Source organism: Desmodus rotundus, chromosome 3 (assembly GCF_022682495.2).
Source record: "Desmodus rotundus isolate HL8 chromosome 3, HLdesRot8A.1, whole genome shotgun sequence".
Lineage (NCBI taxonomy): Eukaryota > Metazoa > Chordata > Mammalia > Chiroptera > Phyllostomidae > Desmodus > Desmodus rotundus.
Window position 1 is genome coordinate 79,429,829 of NC_071389.1, and position 15,303 is coordinate 79,445,131.

General features: G+C 51.1%; 1 long non-coding RNA gene across 1 annotated transcript; it reads left to right on the plus strand.

The window, feature by feature from the left end:
- Positions 1–7,948: 7,948 nt before the first annotated feature.
- Positions 7,949–12,437, plus strand: LOC139440793 (uncharacterized). The gene is made up of 2 exons (XR_011650989.1): positions 7,949–11,852; positions 12,323–12,437. It is a non-coding gene; the product is annotated as an uncharacterized lncRNA (long non-coding RNA).
- Positions 12,438–15,303: the final 2,866 nt, after the last annotated feature.

Consider the following 15,303-nt stretch of genomic DNA (forward strand, 5'->3'; position numbering starts at 1 on the left):
GTCCCTCCCTCCTGTGTGAAATAACTGTTAGGGAAGAGTTCAGAGCAACCTGAGTTGTTACCCAGCCTGTACTTCTGCATAGGAGCATATCTAAGAGTATGTAAGTTTGTAAAACAAGGAAGATATACACTCAGAAGGAAACTTATTAAAGCAAACTGCTGTCTGCAGTTGATACTTTATACTTATTCACTGATTCCCTCCACCCTGGGGAACTTTCAGTCCAGTAAGAGATATAGAAAAACACACAAGAAGGGATTCCTGCTTCAGTTTTCTGCTATCTGGTGATCTTGGGGGATGCATGGAATTCAAAGAGAAGTCATAAAACAGTAATAATGTTATGTGTATTTAATTTATATCATCTGTATAATTATTTCATAAAATGGAGATTTGAAAGTCAAGTGATGTTAGTGAATCTCTGTTCCAGAAAAAAGAAGGAAGAGAGAATTAGCAGTCTTTCAACAAGAGATAAATTTGAAGGTATGCTTTCCTGCTTGAGCCTAATTGCTGGGAGAAGACTGGCATGTCCTAGAGGAAGTGTGGGAGGGGTGGAGCCTGGAGCACCTGGGACTCTTGACGGGGGGGGGGGGGGGGGGGGGGGGGAGCTTAGGGGCTGCAGTATTCATCTGCACAATTTGGGGCGGCTCAGGTGATCCCAGAGGGAAGGCTGTTACCGCGCTGCAGGGGAATTGGACGATAGGTACTACAATATATTCTGCACGTATGTGCTGTCAGATTTGGTAAAACCTTTCTGGCTATGGGGCGTGGGAGTGGGAATTATTTTTTAAGTGAGTTCAGTCTGAAGCCATCAAGAATTTTCTTTATTAGAAAGCAGCTTCATCTGAGTAGAAGGGCTTTCTAAGGTGCACTGTGAGGACAGTGATAGAACAGTGAGGGTCCGGTTTCTTTTCCCTGTCAGAATTTGCTTTCGTTAAGAGCCGAGTATTTTGCAAATGTTTCTGTGCACCGCCTTCAGTGAGAAGCACAGCTCCTGATGAAAACAACTCTTGTCTTACTTTATTCAAAACACTTGGTCAGGATACTACAGAATTTCTCCTCTGTCTTAAAGCCTGTGGTTTCTGTTGTAGCCAAAACTGCCATGGAGTTCTCCTCCCTTGGAAAACCAGGATTTAACATCATTCAGTTTAGTTGTGCTCTGCGAGGAGATACTGAGGGCCAAGGATGATGTGTGTGCATTTCTGTGTGTGCATTTGCCCGATGACAGACGGAATTGGCAAACTGTATGTACACAGGGTTGTGTGTGTGTGAGGCTACTTCAGGAAGTGAGGTCAGGGTTTTTATACAAATGAAATCTTTTTGTTGTTGTTGTTAATGGAAAGTTTGCCTGAAATCTGTGGGGCAGTGCTCAAGTCACATGATGTGTAGAAAGCGCTTGCGGGCTCTGTGCTCTTGCTCTGGGATGAGACATTCCTGCCCTGTCTTGAGTTGCTTAACAACCCTCCCTTGCTCTGAGCAGTCCCCTGTCATGGGCTCATCACCTCCCTGCCATGGGTTGGGGTTTGTTTTTTGTCCCTGAGAGTGAAGAATCTGCAGGGAAGTCTGTGGGGATGAGGAGGGTAAAAATAGAGCTTCTGTGCCCAGGACGTGGTCTGAGGGCCAGGCCCTTGCTCAGAGTGACAGGCTCTGCAGGCACTGTGTGGTTTTAAGAGGAGTGGTGTCCTGAGATCTTCAGCCGAAGGCAGCCTTTGGGAGACATGCGGGGTGCCGGCAGCTGGCAGGGCGTCCCGCTCTGCATTTTACATCTGCCAGTGGTCACACAGCGTAAGCAGCTCTTGTCTGCCGGCTTTGGAAGGGCTGCCGGACGCCGGCTCCGCCTCGGCAGAGAGGGGAGTGTGGGAATTTGTGCAGCGGGAGTTGGTGGCATTCCCTCGGGTGGGTGAAACAAAGGGCTGTTTCTCCTCAGTCCGTGCCAAATGAAACTGCTCGTGGCGCTTGGCACAGACTGGGCCTCTCCAGATCAGCTGTTGCTTACCCAGAGTCTCACCAGTTTGAGGAGGAGGGCGGGGGAGGAGGGAGAGGGGGTGATGAGAACAGGAGGCGGGGGAATTTTCCCAGAGGGCCGTGGGAGGGGTGGGGGGCTGTCCTTTTACTGCTTTCCTGACCCCCTCCGCCCCTTCCCTCCAGTCTCTCTCTCAGCCTTGTCTTATGGAGGTTAAAAGGTAAGTGGACAGTTAGTTGCTAGTGAGGTGACAGTTCCCTGCGTCATTCCTGGGGGCCAGTTTTATTGGAGGGCAACTGCAGGGGAGTGGAGAATGCGACCTGAGGAGGACGTGGGGAATATCCTTCAAGAAGCCTCTTCCAACTGAGCAGAACTCCAAATAGAATATCACAGCAGGCACTTACGTTCAGAGCCCAAATACACAGCTACTGTTTAGGTGTTACTTAGTTTGCCAAGAACTTACACACACCCGTGCTAGGGATGGCTAGAGCTCACACTAACTTCTGACCCTCCTGTCTGGTTTCTTCCTGGTCTTCTCCCATCACCCTCCTTTTCCTACAGTGTTAACAGGTAACAACCCGGTCCTTTGTAGTTTTAGCATCTCTCCCGGGGTCCCTGCCTCACCTGCCTGCTGGACTTTTACAAAGGTTTCTGAGGGAGGCGGCAAGGAGGAGGAGAGCTTTGATGATTCGCTTCTAAATGTCAGAAGGCTGCACTCCCTGCCTCCCATTCCTCCCTCTTCTCTTCTGTTTGGGTCATTTGTTCTTCTGTTTATTCTCATTCAATCATGAAATAAATTTGAACACACCCTTCATTATGGACCTGGTGCTGGGCTTAACTGCTGAACAACTCATATGCTATCTGCCCTTTTGGAACTTAGAATCATGCGGGGAAGACAAGTATTCAATTAAATACATATTTCGTTCTCTTAGTCTTTAAGTAAAGCACCTTGCAGCACAAGGGAGAAGGTGACCTGGGCTGCCCAGAAGCTCCAGAGGAAAGTTGGCATTACTCTGAGATGTTGGTTCTTTGTCCCCTTCCCCATGAATGGAAGAGGTGGCAGAAAGCCTTGTCTGGGGGAAGCGTGGGGTTGGGGGAGGGACTGAGCCCCATTCACCCTGTGCCTCAGTTTTCCATGTAATTATTAGTTATTATTAATAGATGGTTTGTTAGCCTGGCTGGGCCCTGCCTCTGTTGGAGTCTGCACTGTGCCTCAAGGCCTAACTCAGCTTTACTGTCTCTGGAAAGTCTCCTGCCAGTTTCCAAGCTGAAAGTGCTGTCTCCTTGCTCTGAGCTTCTGGGACATTCAGGCACTGCTCGTTTAGCAGTCATTGTTTGGAAGTCTTGTTTGGTGGTCTTCAACTTCTATGAAACTTTCCATGTGGTTGCCCTCTCAAAAGCAAGCCTCTCAAGGCCAGAGACTCCTCTCTTCCCTTTTGCACACCGTCACTTTACCTAGGACCCTTCCTCAGGCACATGCTGTCCCCAAACCAGGCTATCCCCCACCCGACTTTGGGCAAACCGCTCATCTTTGTCAGGAGCATCCTTTCCCTACTGGGGGCTGCATCCTCCTTTCTTTAAGATTCAGCTTAAGCACCCTTCCTCCAGGAAGCTCTCTTGGCTCTCTGCCCTTTCATGGTACTCGGTATCCTTTTCACCACACTTAATGTGTTGGTTTAGAGTGACCTGTTTGTGTCCCACACTAGCCTGCAAGGTCCTTGAGGGTAGAGACCGTGTCCTGTCCTCGCTTTCATTCCCGCAGTGCCAAGCACATCCCAGCCTGCCTGGGCTCTCCAGGAACATCAGTTGAGTACACAAATGCCTGGCTCAGTGTTGACTCAGACTCCTCCGGTGGCAAGTAATAGAGTTGTTCTGGCGGCAGCTTGCTTAAAGGAGACTTTATTACGGGGTACGGGGTGAGACTCAGATTCAAAGGGAGTGGAGCAGGCATCTGGGACCGGACTAAAGAGACTCTGGACCCTCTTTTCCTTTTCTCTTTGACCTCTCTGTGTGCAGTCCAGATTGCTCTGGTGAAAGATGCCTTTTACCCTATGCTCCTAAGTTTGTATGGTCCAGGTCCAGGCACTGAGTCTGTGGGAGAGGCTGTGGTCCACTGTGGGTCTGCTGCTGCCCATCATCTGTAGCCATGGAGATGGAGGGCTCATATAGCAAACACATGGCCACCAGGAGCCTCTGTCCGTGTCCATGGCAGTGTGGGGGGTGGCGAGTGAGGGTCGTTGTCACAAGGTCTACTGTGAATTGGGAGGACACTCTAAAGCTTTCCACTCCATTTAGCAAATCCTTTGACTGGATATGTGCCCTGCTGTGGTGCAAAGAGGGGCAGCTAAGTCTGAGTGGCTTTTCCTTCACCACTTATTCCTGGTTTCTGTCAACCAGTCTGAGGGTGGCACTGCCAGCCCCTTCGGGTGGGGTGGGCAGAGTGGGAATGCCCCACTGGCAGCTTCGGTAAAGTGTCTCACCTGGCCAGGGGGGTTCTTCGTGAACATTTCAGATCAAGTCTAGTTTATTCTGGAAGTCTATGGAAAGTAGGCCTTGCCCAGCTCCTCCTTCCCACCTGGATCAAGTTGGAGGCTTGGTGACGAGTAGCTGGCAGCAGCTGTGTTTATTTGCCTCTCACTGCTTGGGAGGTTGTATGGTTCCCTCAGGGTGTCCAGTACCGGGGTCTCTAGACTGAGTTGGGCTCCAGCCAGATCTGGTGACAGCTGGATGAACCTGAATAAGGTCAGGTAGGTAGGCAGCTGCTAAGGCCGACTGATTTCAAGATCACAGGGTGGCACACCTTGACTTGAGGAATGTGGGAGCTGGAGAAAAACTTGCTGGTCCCCTCCCCAATACACAGATATGAAAAGTGAGCTTCCGGGACCGAGGGGTTATGCCAGGTCGCTGTGGGCAGCCAGGCAGCCTCTAGAACCCAAGCATTCTGGCTCCGTCTAGCACGTACTTCACTTCCAGCTACTACTTCATCCTGAAACACCACCCTATCCGTTCTCTGAGCCTTAAAAACCCCTTCATGGGCAGAAAACTGTAATAATAGTCACCTCAGAATTGTTAGGAGTAGTAAGTGCAGAAAGACACTTGGAGCACTGAGCTCAGTGTGGGGCACAGAACAAGCACTCAGCGGCCCTGAGGTATTGTAGCGTCACATGTGATACATGTGTGCCCTCAGAGAGGTGGCATTGTGACTTACAGTTTTACTAAAAGCTGCCTTTGAGGAGATTGCTTCCTGAGAAGAGGTCTGAGGAGGTTGGAGGCACATTACAGGTTAAGTCATGCATTTGAAAGGGGCTTCCTAAACTTTAATGGGCACAGGAATGCCCTGGGGCCCCTGTTAAAGTGCAGAGTCTGATTTAGTAGCTCTGGGGTGGCAACTGGGGCTCTGCATTTCTGACATTCTCCCTGACGGAGCCCATGCTGCTGGTCCTTGGGACCACAGTCCAAGTAGCAAGGACCTAGGGAGTGGGGAGTTCTCTGAGTGTGAGGTTTAGCCCTGATTGCTAAAGAAGGAAAGAGGCCACAGAAAATGCCACCTGCATACGTCATTTCCCATTTTCAAATGATGAGTCTGACTTCATTTCTAGGCGATGGCAAGGATATTGCTTAAAGTTTACAGAATCACTTCACCAAAACTTGAATAGTCTTAGTATTGAGATACGGATATTCTCTATGGATTGTTTGCCCTGCCCACTCGGTCCCTGGAAGTGGCTTCACTATAACCTTAGCACGAGTCAGCTTGTTACCAAGGACAGCTCTGTGGCAGCTAACTAGCTGTATGCTCCCTCTTCTTTTTCTTTACTAACCAGACCTAAGTTTCATTTAAAGTAGGAATGTGTTAAGAAAACTTTATTTCCCAGATTCTCATGGAATGAGGAATGGACGATATGATTGATGGAAGGTAAAGTCATTAGGTAGGATTTCCAGAAAGGTTTATATTTAAAGATGATTTTCTCAGCTGGAAGGTAAACTTTCCTTTTACTTCCTGCTTGGAACACATGCATAATGACCGGAACTCCAGCAGCCATTTTGGAACATGAGGCAACCTTGAGGGTGGAAGCCACATGATAAGGATAGTGGGGCAGAGAAATAGAACTGTGGCACATTGAGGGTGTCATAGCTCATCCCCAGTTAACTGCAGACTTTCTTTATATTAAACTGAGATCCTAGTTTCAGCCACTATTTGGGTTTCCTGTTACGTTACACCAGTAGAGCAGATGCAGCTTAGCAGGGCAGCCACAGGTTTAAATCTGAGTCTAAAACCGTCATCCTTCTGAGGGGCCTTTGCGGGATTCCCTAGTCATGGAGGAGTGTGGGAATCGGTTAAGAGTCAGAAGCCTGGGTTGCTCAGCTCAGCCCAGCCATCAACTAGCAGTGTGATCCTATTCCATTAAAGCCCCAGTCCCCTCGCCTGTAAAGTGGGGATGACAAATGAGTGTCCAGCACTGTGTGGGGGTGCAGAACTCATTCTGCTGGTGTTGGACGGGGTGTCTCAGGATGATGGTGACCAGTGCTGATGTGAACAGTGAAGGGACATGCAGGGGTGAAGCTTAGGGACAGGCAGTGACACTCCTTTCAGTGCTTCCATTGCGGTGCCTACCTTGGTGTGCCGAGGGCGGCAGAGTGCTCCTGCCTCTGTTGTAACCAAAAGGGTTGAACTAAGTGCTCTGTTACCATTAATGTTCTATGAGTGTAGTTTTGTTCAGAGGGAGGCGGGGCAGCACCTGGAGCTTTCAACTGGGCCTTGAGAAACCTGCCTCAGTGTCTTCCCTCCACCAGCCTGTGAGCTCTAAGCTGAGGCCCAGGAGGCGGCTCAGTCAACATCTCAACTCCCTGCACTGTTTTGCTGCTGAAAACCAAGTGACTCCACCCCAGCTTCTTGCTCTGAGGCAGCCAAATGGACCCAGCAGTTAACACGTGGCGTTTGCTCTCCTCTGCTGATTGGAACCTGCAGTAAAAGGTCTTCAGCCACAGCAGAATGGTCCACACTTCTGCCCAAGTTAGAGAGGTTTTTTTTTTTTTAGCTTCAAAGTTCTCAAAACCATCCTGCAAACCTGGACCCATCACTCCTTGTCCTTCCCCTCCTCTTCACCCTAATTAATATGTCTGGTACCCTGCACTGTTTGAACCCAGGCAGAGCCAGCCGGTTCCTGAGGGCAAAGCCTGAGTCTTTACAATGAACTGACTGTCCAGAGCTGTGCCGTCTCCGGCTCGGCGGAGGTGGGCAGAGCCCTGCACTGGGACTGCTCGCTGGGAGCTCTGCTGCCCGGTGGGATTCTCAGTTGCTGGATGATCTGAAAAATGCCTGCAGTTCCTTACTGTGGCCTGGGTTTTTTCCCTGGACTTTAAAATTTGATGTGATTGAAATAAGGTGTTTTTCCGAGGAGACATGTCACACATGGGTGAGTGTCCTTGTTCAGTGAGACTAAAGGCAACCGGCACTGTGTGTACTTCCAGTTATTCTTTCTTTAAAAACAAATTGTAACTAAAATTTTTAATGGGAGAGGGTGTGTGCGTGTGGGGATACCAGGCAGCCAGGACAAGAGTTCACAACAAACAATGACCCTTTACACTCCAGTCCCAAGTTCCCTTCCTCAGAAGCACTTCTGTTGGTCTGACCAAGAGCACGATGTTGCGCGTTCTTTTCCAGGGAGAACGAAGGGACAGCATAGGGCTTTATCTTGCCTGCCTTGGGGCTGTTGTCACCAGGTCAGTGAGAGAACTGAGGAAAACCCAAGACAGTTAAACTGCGACAAGTGGCTGGATGGATGTTCAGTAAGGCTGGGGCTGGTGCAGGTGCCGGTAAACATTTTGACATTGGCTTGGAAAAGTGTCCCCACCACCCCAACAGCAAGGCAGCACATAGTATGAATAAGGCTTGCCTCCTGCCAGGTATTTTTGCTATTTTTACCCCAGGGCCTTGTAGAGCCAGCACACAGGAGCTTTTGTGAGGTGGCCAGAGTGGGAAGCACTCTGGCACGTGCTGTCCCCGGTGGCACAGCTGGGCGGGCCCACAGGGATGCAGGGCTGAGCCCTTTGCCCTGGTCCAGTCTGTGTGGGAACTTGCTGTGACAAAAAGCTCAGCCAGCGTGTCAAGTATTTTTACCTGCGTAGCTGGAGAGATGGGCTTGCCCTCTTCTGGTTATGAGGCGGGGGCTCTGCAGTCACAGGCCTCTCATGCACCCTGAGACCCCACTGGACAATGTATCAGTGACAACAGAGAATTTTTCTCCCTCCTTTCCACCATTTGTCCCTTGTTTTTTATTAAAGAAACAACAGTGATATCACCATGCAAGAACCACCGAACCACTCGACCTTGAAGATCACAGGAGATGTAGTCTCAATCCGTCATGAGGGGGGAGAGGGATGGGTGTCTGGATTCCCAGCTCAGTGCAGCATGCATCTTCACTGGCTGTCAAGCCTGGGAGAAGAATCTGTTCAATTCTGCCTTCGTGGTTCACTCTTCCTGTCTCTGCTGCAAACAGACTCATTTAACAAGGGCGCCTCGCTGTAACCTGGGGCGCTGCGCCGTGAGCGCACTGGATGGCCGTGGCTTGCTAACGTGAAATGAGGAGAGCATTTTTTTGATTCATGGCACATGAGGAGCATTTAGGAAAGCAACTGGCTGCAAGCCTGTGATTGTTAGATGCTCTTCCTCTCTGGCCTCAGCAGCATGCTGTTATCTTCCTGCCTTTGCTGCAGCTCTAGGTGGGCCCCAAGCCTTGCAGGTCCCTCCTGTGACATTTCCCTCACAGGAAGTCATAAATATTGGCTGGCTGGCTCTTGGTTGTGGGAGGCCCCCCTGCGGGGAGACTCTGGCCTGCCCACAGATGGGCCATGGAGGGGAGGGAGGAGTTGGGTGAGTGAAGGAAACAGCTTCTCTAGCCTGGAGGCTTGGTGAGAGTTGGGTCTCTTTCCTGATCTGTGGTTCTCGGTGTCAGAAAGTGATGTTATCACTTAAGATGGACGACTGAGATAACTGGATGGAAGCAAAGTGTGAATCTGGATTACACTTCTCTCTGGGAGATTAAGAACAATGTTTTAGAGTCAAACAGACCTGAGTTTGGAAGCTACAGGCGTTGTAAAGATGACATTAAATTCTGTGTGAAAGTGGCGTAGCACAGTGCCAGGTATGTAGTGAGTGTTCATTACGTGGGGGTGGCGAGTGGTGGTAACGACAGGAGTCAAGTGCCCGGAGAACTAGAGTTAGAAATCAGGGATGCCACACATCAGGTACTGCAGGGGGCAGCCACTGTTCATACTGTTCGGGATGTTTTGCATGCACGAGTGCCCTGGCTCCTCATCAGAGTTCTAATGAGGATGCGCGGGTCGAGTAAGTGACGTCTCTCTTGGACTCTGTTCAGGGAGGCTTAGGTGCTCCGTCCCCGAAGCCCCGTCAGCCCTGGTTGTCCCTGAGGGGATCACCACAGCACAGACACATCATGGGCCCCCTCACAGGGTTCCAGAGCCGCACACAGTATGAAGGCCTGCCCCGGAACCCTTGAGCAGGAGGCTGAGGCTGCGGGGGCACACTGATGCTGAGGGAGGCCCACTGGAGATTGGGATTTTGTTGGTAGGACAGTGGGGGCCATGGCAGACACCATGCAGGAATATGGGATGAGCAAGTCTGTGTTGGGATAGAGGATTCTGGCGGCAGGATTGGACAGGTGAAAGCCACAGGTGAGAAGACCGTGGCTGGTCATCCAGGGAGGCCCTTAATAGAAGAGCATGGAGAAGGTTCAAGAGCTAATTGGCAGGTGTTGACGATCAGCTGGAAGTGGGGGGAGGAGGTGATTTCTGGGTGGCGCCATTCCTTGAAAAAGGGAGTGAGGAGGAACAGGATGGGCCAGAGGGGTGGGGGTGGGAAACTCGGCAACAATGGTCTAGCACATACTGAGTTTGGGGCACCTGCGAGAGAGACATACTCGGCGAAGCGTAAGAGCTGACATTGACTAGGCCCCGACTCTGTGTCAGACACGGTGCTAAGCACCTTGCACATGCTGTTTTATCCTAACAGCCCTTTAAAGTGAGTGCCATTATTCCCACTGTACAGATGAGGAAGTTGAGGCACAGTGAGATAAAGTGAGTGGGCCAAAGTCACACGGCTAGTAAGGGACAGAGCCACAATTTGACCCCAGGGCGTGTGGCTCAGCACCATCTGCTCTTAGGATAACGTCTGTGCTGCAATGCCGCTCTGTGGTGTCTGGACACCTGGGTCAGGGGCTAGGGGCGGATCTGACCTATAGCTGTAGCTACGGAGCCCTCTGAGTCCAGGATTGCTTTAGGGCCTATGGAGAGCCAGCCAGCGAGTATCTTGGCATCACACCATTCATTGGCTTAATAAGCAGGTATGAGTACCACACCACTGAGGTGCCCTCAAACTTGGGGTGTGGTGGAAGACAACAGGCTCTGTCTTAAGCACCATTGCTCCAAGCCCACAAGCCCCTCCAGGGTGCTTTGCCCAGAGGAAGGGAGAGGCAGGAAGAAGTCAAGTAATGCAGTCGATGGCAGCTTTAGGACGAGGCCCACACAGACGTGTGGGGAAGGATTGGGGGGGCGGCGAGCATGCGTGCTGGATGTTCGGGTGGTCTGGAGAGACGTGCAAACTGTCCTTCGGAGACTGCCTTGGCACGACTGACTTTGAGCTGCTTCTCTCCTAAGGACTTAGTGTTTTAAAAATCCAGATAAACTCTTAGCAAGTTGATATGCTCAAGGACAATAGAGGACATCTCATTCAATGCCCTTACTTTCCAGATAAGGACCGAGAGGCCCAGAGAAATTAAGTGACTTGGCCAAAATTGCCCAGTTAAATGTGAGAGGGACACCGCTTCTCTGTTATAGGATGGTGTAAACAGGTCCAAGGGTGGACACACCAAGCCCCTCTCCCTGAGAATGTGGAGCCGTGACCTTCCTTTACTTCCGAAAGGGTTCCCTCTAGGGTAGAGGCCAGTTTCCTTCCCTCTAGCAAAGCAGAGCCTGTTGGGGGTTCTACCAAAGCTTCTCTTTCTAGCCCTTGCACTCTCCTGGATAACTGCAGTCCAGTTCTGATGATTAGATTTACTGAGAGCTCTGCTGGTAAGGAGAAGGAAGAATGAGGAAGAAGCTCAGCCTGAAACTGAAATCCTTCCAGCAAACCACTTGCCCTCTCTGCTGTGGCCACTCCTGCCCCGGTGTCCCTCTGCCTGCACAGCTGAGCTGGGTGCGTGCACTCCGTGCACTCCGTGGGGTGCTGACTTCCAATGCAGCTTTGCTGATGCTCTCAGCAAAGACACCAGTGGTGCATGGGGTCACTCCGCTTTCCCAGGCTGGAGATTCCCAGGCAATGGAAAAGCGGCTCCCTTTGCATTGTTCTCTCAAGCCCTCGCTCCTCAGAAGTGTGATTCCTGGGCCAGTGGCATCAGCATCAGCATGGGAGCTAGTTAGAAATGGGGACTCTCAGGCCCTCCCCCCACCACCCTGAACCTATTGAGTCAGCACCTGCACTTTGACAAGGCTCCCGGGTGATTCCCAGCAATGGTGCTGGAGAGCAGTGCTGTGTGAGGTTGCTTTTTCCCAGAGCCACACTCCTATGTCACCGGACCAAGGACATGTCATCCAGCAATTTCCCCCACCTCAAGTGCAGCCAGAAAGCATTGCAGCCCTGCTTGCTTCTGCCAAACCTTCAAAAGGATGTTAGGACCAGAAGGTTAAGTGATACAGCTCTTTGCTTTACAGGACAAATACCCAGTCTTCTCAAGAAAGGAGTCAGACATCAGTACTGAACGAGTAAAGTGGTCTGAGGCTCGTGTTTCTGGGCAGTGACACCTCAACGTCCCCCTGCCCCCACGAGGCCCGGCTGCAATGTGAGGGTGTCTGGTATCTGATGGTGCCCAGAGGGCCCTGGGTGAGTCACCAAGCTAACTCCCGTTCACCACTCCCACGTTATTAAAGGGCAGATAGTTGGGCGATGCATTTTAGACATTCTTAAAACAAATGTATGGAAGAAGAAAGTCCTGGCACACAGATGTCACGCAGAAAGGTGACTTGTGCGCAACAAGCCTTCCCTCCCCAGCAGAACCAGATGCGTGAGATGGTCCCGTATTTCCACAACTAGTACAATGTTGCAGATGAGGTGACCTACCCCTGCCCTCAACCCCTTCCCCAGGCGAACTAAGGATTTTTGGTGGCTGATAGAACACACAGGAGGCAAGAAAATGATTTTTAAAGATTTTTTTGATTTGTTTTTAAAGAAACTGCATACATCATCAGAGACAAACAATAATTTAAATACCATGCAGTTTCTGTATGTACAAAACCTAGGCCATAGAGATCCAGTTTAATTTGTATTCTATTTACATTGTCTTCCTCACACAGCCGTCATCTGTTAAATTAGAACACGAGAGAGCGCTCTCCTATACAAAGAAAAACTATGTACAGACACCTGGGAAGCAACTGGAAAAAGCAACCGGTTTGGGGACTAACAGACCAATGGGAGGAAAAACTCATTTAAGGTGACCTTTGCACACTGCCTGTGCGCAGGGAGAGCCGGAGAGCCCATTCACCAAAGCACACTCCACGGTTTTCATTCAGCAAATATAAATACATGTTCGTAAGCGGGAGAAAAATAAACTCAGAGGTTTTCACCACATCTACCGTCACACTGTTTGGTTTCTCTAATCTGATATAAAGGCTAAAGTTTTAAAAGTGTTCCAGGGCTTTGGGGGTCTTGAGGAGGAACGGCGCAATTTCGAAAGAGCACGGAGGCCGACCAGTGGCCCTGGTCTGTCACAGATGCGATGGGGAGGCCGGGCAGTGTTCATGTTCAAAGGAGACATTTTGATCTGAGAAATACCACATTCTTCCTTTCATGCTAATCCAAATAACAAGAGGCTCAACTGGAAACTTACACACAGAAAATAAAACTTTACTTGAAAACAGCTTTTTCAGAAAAGGAACGCCTTGTAAACCAGCGAGGCCACCTCTCTCTCTCTTCCCCCCCCCATAATTAATGTCAATTTGTCATCTTGGAAAGCAACACACATTTCTCAATTGTCATGACAATGTGGCAAAAAAGAAATTTGGATAGATTTCTATAAAGACCTCGAGATTTCAGGAAAGGAAAGAGACAGTGGAGGGGCCATCTGGGGTCCACTGAGGCTGCTGAGCCACTCACAATGGGCCTGAAATTGCCCCCCTCCGTGGTGGGTGCTCTCAGTGGCATGGAAGGTACACCCCTAACTCCTCCTGCAGGTGACTTCTGGAAAACGGCGCTCTGCAGGAAGACGAGTGGAGCATGTGTTCAGTTTCTTCCATGAACAAAGGGGACTGCAACAGTAGGGCACTTTAGGCGGAAAACCTGGACTACCGGCTGGCTGGCTCCATGGAAACTGATTTGGGCCTCAAGTCCCCTGGAATCTAAAAGGCGCAAGAACCCAGGCCAGCAGAGAAGCCTCCGGCTTTGGTGGGAGGAGCCCAGGTCATGGAATGAGTTCCCTTCGGACTGGCACCTGGGCCAGGGGAAGGCCTGACCATGCTGCCAGGGCGCTGCGAGCTGCCGGAAGCACAGCTGCCGGTAAGAGGAAGCTCAGACTCAGCTCCCAGCAAGGCAGGCACCTCCACCTAGAACAGGTGCCTGCCATAGAGAAGTCAAGTGGCAGAGCCCTACAGCTTTCGTCATATCATTTGCACATTCAGACGTCAGCAAGCCTTTCCGGAAGACAGTGCTTACAGCCACACTAAAGTCCTGACCACACACATTTTCCCTGAAGGTACTTCTACCCATGTCAGCAACTATTCAGATTCAGCATTCACAGAAAAAAGGGTCTAGTGATGGCATCCTCCTGGGGCTGGGTGGCGGCGTGCTCGCTCCAGGTGCTGCAAGCAAAGCATATGCAGCTTTGCAGTGGCTGGTGGGCAGTACTGGAGAACTGCCCGGAGCTCCCTGCATATACACACAGCTCCGGGTTAATGCTGGCCACGGGAGCTGGGAGTGCCTGCAGAAAGTGAATGGCCTCACTGATGGCGTGCATCCCAAGAGTGACCTGCGTCCCACACAGTTTGGGGCAGGGACTGGTTAACTCTTTGTTGTGAAGGCCAGGCTGGCATCTTTCTAAATCCTGGGCATGTGTGGTGGACAGCGACCCATTCCCTGGAAAGATCATGGTAACTCTGAGACCACTGCAGGCGGCCAGGCAGAGCCTGGCGATGGAGGCCCTACAAATGCTCAGGAAGGAAAACAAAACTGCTGCGAGGGGCTCCATGAAGACGACCGTTAGGGTTTGGGACCTGTTCTTTCTCTCACTGCACGTGCTGCCCTCAGTTAACAGGGCATGCTTTCCTGTGGTCCCAAGTGAGGAGAACAGTTAGGGCTACGTCTCCAATCTCCCTCACCAGCCTCATGAGGGCAAGGAAGGGTTCTCTGTGGATAAATGTGAGTGGGGAGGCACAGCACAAGGCAGGCGTGGCTGGTGGCACGATTCTGGCATATGCCAAACCCTGGGGCTTTCCCATAGAGACTCTTCAGTGCAAAGACAGGAGACGAGAAGGCCATCACGTGGTTCTAGAGTACCAATCAGTCCATCAGTGACTGGAACACCAGTCTTTCGGGAATGGTTTCTGGCCTGCAGGCACTGGTCCTACACTCAGAAGCCATTAACTCTCCAGCCACATAGTCACTAGCCCTGGGACACACCGAGAAAACGACACTCATCAGACAAGCAGAGCTGCTCACGGCTGCCTTCAGCTGTCATGCCCTCAATATGGCCCTTCTGCTCACACACATGATACCACAGGCACACCTCAGTGACGGCAGCTTGTGTGTATTAAGATCACCTGTGACATTGGGCTTCGAATACAATGGGTCAATTCACTTGAACTGAGCAGATGGCAGCTTTCCTCTTCCAAACCAGAGCTCCCTGGAAGGCAGCTCACCTCTGTCTGAGGGGACAGAGTAGGCATTCAGTGTCAGCCTCGCATGCCTGGAACACAAGCACTCTTAGGACTGACCATCAGCCACAGACTCCCCCCGAAAAAGGGCTCTGCCCTTTCGATCGCTGCATGGTGGGTGGCTGGAGGGAGAAAGGTCTGTGTAACTGAGCCAGTGCCCCCTCTCAGTATCCTCCTCCAAAGGGGACCCCAAACCAGCAGCCATGCCTGCAGCCAGTGTGTTTGGCCAGGTCTAGAAGGCCAACCAGATCATTTGCTTTGCGAAATCCTTCCCAGGCCACACCCACCTCGGCTTTCTTTGGACTTAGGTGACAGATACTTTCGAGGAAGAGGTTCCCCGGAGCCCAAGCGAATGCCGAACACCGAGCCTGCCGGGCCTGGCTGGAGAGGGCCGGGGCTGTCCCGAGGGC